This window comes from Myotis lucifugus, unplaced genomic scaffold, assembly GCF_000147115.1.
Source record: "Myotis lucifugus unplaced genomic scaffold, Myoluc2.0 scaffold_259, whole genome shotgun sequence".
Classification (NCBI taxonomy): Eukaryota; Metazoa; Chordata; class Mammalia; order Chiroptera; family Vespertilionidae; genus Myotis; species Myotis lucifugus.
This window is the reverse complement of record NW_005871307.1, coordinates 837,576-843,119: the sequence shown is the minus strand read 5'-3', so window position 1 is coordinate 843,119 and position 5,544 is coordinate 837,576.

The window sequence follows — 5,544 nt, the reverse complement described above, 5'->3', positions numbered from 1 at the left end:
CCTTGATTGAATTTGTTGGAGGTGGGTGGTTAAGGCTGTGTTCTAGAACTCTTTGGCTGAGACTGAATATTGGAATAATGATTTTTAAAACGCAAATAGTATAACAGTTTAGATAAGTTGGGGAAAAATAAACCAACCAAATGAGAAAAAGGAAGAGGAGGAGAAGATGGAGGAGGAGGAGAGGGGGAGGAGGAGGAAGAGGAGGAGGAGGAGGAGTAAGAAGAGAAGGGAAAGAAACTAATGTGCCAAACTTTAATGGACAGAGTTTATGGGACACAGCCTAGCATTGTACTCCATCCACCTGCTCTTACAAGAAAGTCAGCACCTTCACTAAAGTCCTGTGAGAGGCAATTGAGTCTTGCTAAACTCTGAAACCTGGGGTGTGGGGGAAGCAAAACCAGAGACCGTGCCACATCCTCAGCAATTCAGCTGCACGAGGCCCGGGTCTCGACTGTTTTGTTTAGCACTAGAGTCCTGGAGTCAATTGGTTCTTGGCATGTCACAGGTGTTCAGTAAGTGTTAGGTAAATAAGTGCATAAATAAGAATAAATCCTGTGTAAATGATTCTTGCTCCATATGAGAAGAACTTTAATGATTTCTTGATACAGCTACTTCTTACTTCCCCACAGTGACCAACTTAGGTATATTTATACTGGAGGCCCGGTGCATGAAATTCATGCACGGGTAGGGTCCCTAGGCCTGTCTGGTGATCAGGGCTGATCAGGTTTTACCGCCCCACCTCCCTGCATCCCCGCCTCCTTCTTCCCTCACTCCCTCAGTGCCCCGCCATCACCGCTGGTTGCCTGCCATGTTCTGCGCCGCCCCCTGGTGGACAGTGCACATCATAGTGAGCCATCAAACTCCAGGTCTCCTGAGGGGGCAATTTGCATATTAGCCTTTTATTATATAGGACGCATTTAAAAAGTTTCTTTTTGTTGTACCTGGCTTTCTTAGAAATACAGGGGCTTATTATCTAACCTGAGAGTTTACTGGAAAGTAGATGCCGTCTTTAGAATGATGATATTTGCACCTTTAGTGTGCTCTGTATCACACTTCGGTGTGCAAACATGAACTAGTTCACTTTCCCAGACAGCTGAGTCTATTTCAGGTGCCTGCTTATCCACAGAAACCAGGGCGGTGCGCATCGTAGTACAGAGCCTGTTGACGTGGTGTGCTACCTGAAGGTCTCCTCGTACGAGTTTGATTTAAGAACAGGAGAGCAATCACACCACAGTTGCAAATCATAGTTGTGACAGTTGTGACACTGTGTCTAGCGCCCCTTCTATCAACTCCATCTACTCTGTTTCCACCTTCACCAGTGCTTCTGCCTGCTCAGTGCTTTCATGCATTCTGGCCCCTTCCCCTAAAACCAGGTCCAGAAGATGTGTTGGGGGCAGAGGGGGCCTGCAAAAGTACTTCCCAAGGTGTGCTTTTTAAAAAACAAGTCCCAGAGGCCCTCCAGAACTATCATGCTGGTTATTGTTTGCCTCTCCCAGACCTTTCCCCCCTTTCTCTGCTTGCTCTATGTCCTGCCAGGTCCACCCTTGCTAATGGCATCTCTGGCTTCCAGTCTGATGTCTGGCCACTAATTGGGTTTAGTGAATGGGAGGCTCCAGAGGGAGATGAAAGAATAGGAGGGGAGAGGGGTGAGCTTACTTCTTCCAACTCCCTCCCTGCTTTGTCCTCACCTCCCTGCAGTACCTGCATCCTCATGGACGGGTGGATGCTCTTGAGAGACAGGCCCTCGTCTTGGTCAGGGCCTCATCATAGCTTCAGTTTTTCAGTGGGCTTGGGTGACACAAACTCTGTCTTCTGCCTCTTCAGCCCTTGGAGCAGCAATGTTTTCCTGCTGTCACTGCTCTCTGGGTGCCGCAGCATCCCTGTTGGCCTTCTTCAGCCATCCACACCTAAGTAAGTAGTCTCTCGTCGTAGTCCCTTCCTCTGAGCCATCTAGGATACTTCTCCTGATGAGACCCTAACAGATATGCTTATGAAATCAGCCCTCTTGACAGCAGGCCCCAGGAACCTACTCTCCCCACCTTTGTATTATTATTTTAAATTGTGGTAAAATATATATATAAGCCTAAGTGACCATTATGACCAAACGACCAGAACAACCAGAACAACTGGTCGCTATGGCATGCACTGACCATCAGAGGGAAGATGCTCAATGCAGGAGCTTCCCCCTGGTGGTCAGTGTGCTCCCACAGCCAACCTCCCTTGGCAAGCGGCTGGCCAACCTTCCCGGGTCCCTCCCCCTGGCTGGTCCCTCTCCCCGGCTAAGGCTCTGGGCACCAGAGAGTCTGAGTGAGTCCAGGAAGCCTGTAGGAGGAGAGCAACCCCAATGCTGATCTAGACAGAGTAGCAGCTCAGAGGGGGCAGAAGGGGCAAGGCAGCAGCCTAACTGCAAAGACTTAATGTAAGCACCACCAGCATCTTACCTCTGCCGTTGCATTGCACCTTGTGCTGCTTGCCCTTCTGCCCCTGTCAGCCACTTCTAGCTTAGCCCCACACCTTTCCAGGCTCCCAACCGCTGATTGGCTAGTGCTCCTATGGTGGTGTGCCACCATTGGCCAAAGGCAGCTACCTATCATGCTTGGGGGTGGAGCCCAAAAATGTGCAGCTGATGTAAGAGAGAGGACCTATCTGTCTGTCAGCAACTCCTCTTCAGGGAGAGTGAGGTGGCCCAAGTGTGGCAGCGAAGTAGAGCTGTATTTCCACCTCAGAGCATACCTGGGGTTCAGACAATTTTGGGGGGCTCTTTCTGTGGTCTTTGCTTGCTGCAACCTCAGCACATCTACACAACTAGATCGGGGCCTGCCAGCCAACCTCCTGTGGTCCCTCCCCTACTCCGCCCCCCCATGCATGAATTTGTGCACCAGGCCTCTAGTATATAACATAAAGTTTACCCTTTTAAGTGTACAGTTTGGTGGCAGTACATGCTCACATTGTTGTGCAACCATTGCCACCATCCATCTCCAGAACCCTTTCATCTTCCCAAACTGAAACTCTGTCCCCATTAAACACTAACTCAGTCCCTAGTAACCACCATTCTACTCTGTCTCTATGACTTTGACTGCTCTAGAGACTTCATGTATATAGAATCACATGGTGTTTGTCTTCCTGTGATTGGCTTATTTCTTTAGCGTGATGTTTTCAAGGTTCACATGGTAAAGCATGTATAAGAATTTCCTTTTTAAGACTGAATGGCATTCATTGCATGTATATAGCAAGTTTTGTCTATCCATTCACCTGTCAATGGACACTGTGGGGAATAATGCTGCTACGTATATGAGTGTACAAATATTTGAACCTGCTTTTTTTTTTTATTCTCACCCAAGGATATTTTTTCCATTGATTTTTAAGAGAGAGTGGAGGGGAGGGAGGAGGGGCAGAAAGAGAGAGATACATCGACATGAGAGAGACACATTGATTGGTTACCTCCCACATGAGCCTGATCAGGGCCAGGGATGAAGCCTGCAACTGAGGTAAATGCCCTTGACCAGGAATCAAACCTGAGACCCTTTGGTCCTCAGACCAGTGCTCTAACCACTGAGAAAGCCAGCCAGGGCTGAACCTGCTTTTTAATAGGATGCCCAGGTAATAATAATAATAATAATAATAATTCTCACACTGCAAACATTTTAATAATTGTTGAGCTGTTGAGCATACATTTTGGAAACATTTTACTTCAAACTGCAACAAGTTAAAATAAATGTTTATAATATAACATAAAATTCAACCAAAAGTAAAACTTATTTTTAAGTGTGCCTTGCATCTAGACCAGTGTTTTTTTTTCTTTCCCCCTTAATATATCTATATTTTTGAGCTGCATAAACACACCTAAGAATATTATCTTTGTAGTATGGCATTTAGGAAATAAAAATATACTGCTTGTTAATGTTTAAAACCACTGTGCTTAGGAAGTTAGAAAAGATATGACATTATTATTTGTATTTTGGCTCAAAATGTATAAATCTTAAGAAAGTACCTCTCCGAAGGCATTTTATTTTTAACTAGAGGCCCAGTGCATAAAATTCATGCACTCAGGGAGTGGGGAGGGCAATCCCTCAGCCTGACCTGAGCCCTCTCGCAGTCCAGGAGCCCCATGATCCATCACCCCATAGAGGGAGGGCCCGCCCACCTGCCTCAGCACTGTCGGCCGATTAGCCTGGGCCTCCCTATGCAGGGGCAATTGTGGGGCAATGGTGGGGGCCTCCTGACCAGTTGCATCGCACCCGCCTTGGCTGGCCTGGCACCAGTGCATGTCATAGCGTGGTCATTCTGCTGTTCGGTCGTTCAGTCGATTTGCATATTTCGCTTTTATTATTATAGATTATGGAATGAAACATTCATTCTCCCACTTTGTTAGAGGCACTACTGACTAAATAGGTATTTGGGGGCTTGAGGGCCTCTGCCCTTGCCCTGAAGTCATGCTGTCCTGAAGGACTGTCTAAGGACAAACCCATTTAACCTGGTGCTGATATTCAGAAAGTGTTGAGTGGAAGGGACTGGTTGCCCTCCCTGAACTTTCTTAACAGCTTCCTTTACTCAGACTTCTAATGGGATACTTTCCCACCACCTTTCTGGCTGGATCACTCATGTTTAAAGTTAAATTAGATGCCATCTCTTTAGAAAGTTTTTTTGGAGTCCAATCCCCAAATAGGATTACCAGCCTGCCCCATGGGTTCTGCCCACTCATTACCATTTATCTGTCTAGGTCCTCACTATACTTTAAGTTCTTTGTTGGTGGGGCACATGGATCCCCAGAGCACAGCCCTGCTGCCGAAGGTGCCCAGACCGTCAGCACAGACGTGTGGGTGGAGGGGCTGTGGAGAAAGCACTGGGATGCCCTGTGCACACAGATGAGGCACAGGACACTGTGCTCAGCAGGATGGATGTGGAAGGGAAACCTGAGTATCCGTTTGTTTAATTGTTTGAGAGCACCTGTGAGCCATGTCAGACGTGATGAGCATTTCTAGACAGTATCTGAGAAGTCATTAACATCGACACTATCCAATCAGCTAAGTTAGAAGAAAAAAAAATATGCTATTTATGCGACAGTGCAATTAAAGTCATTTATTTGTGAGAACTGACCATTCTGAAGTTCTATGGAGTATTACAACAATCATATATATTATTAGATGTTTTACAATGTTATACATTTGGAATCAATGGCAGTAGAATATCCTGTGCAAGTCCTTTGTTCTTGTTCCTGGAACATGTTTGTCTATTTGCAACTCAGAAAAACAGACTGTGCTAAGAACACTGGAAGTGTTCTCGTGATGCCCAGGGCCTGGGACTGAAGCCATCTAAACCCAAATGGGGCATAGGGGGTTGGGACGATTCCTGGAGGTGTCTCAACTCTGCTTTAGAGAATACGGGTATATATAGGATGCCCCCCAAAATGTATACTAGTACACACACTCTGAATAATTATACAGGCAGTGTATACTAAAAAATATTTCATTTTCAAAATTGAAATGTGTGTGTCAGAGGATTTGAAGACATCCAACCTCGCAGGACACTCTATGACTACATGTC